We start from the raw sequence: 235 nt of genomic DNA, 5'->3' as shown, positions 1-235 counted from the left end.
AATGGTTTTCCGTCGTATGAGAGAGCACCGTCTCTTCATTAAGCTCTCCAAGTGTCAATTTGGGTTTAGATCTAAGATGGTGGGGCCGAATGCGGCATTGTTGAAACTACCTGTGTCATGGCTCGTGCATCCTGTGTTCCATGTGTCTTTGTTGTTACCGGCGGAGGAAGAACCGCCTCACCTTAGGAGATCACCAATAGTACAGGAGCCTATAGCTGAGGATGAGTACGTAATA

The sequence above is a fragment of the Cystoisospora suis genome (assembly GCF_002600585.1).
Source record: "Cystoisospora suis strain Wien I chromosome Unknown contig_2510, whole genome shotgun sequence".
NCBI lineage: Eukaryota > Apicomplexa > Conoidasida > Eucoccidiorida > Sarcocystidae > Cystoisospora > Cystoisospora suis.
This window is presented reverse-complemented; position numbering follows the sequence as displayed.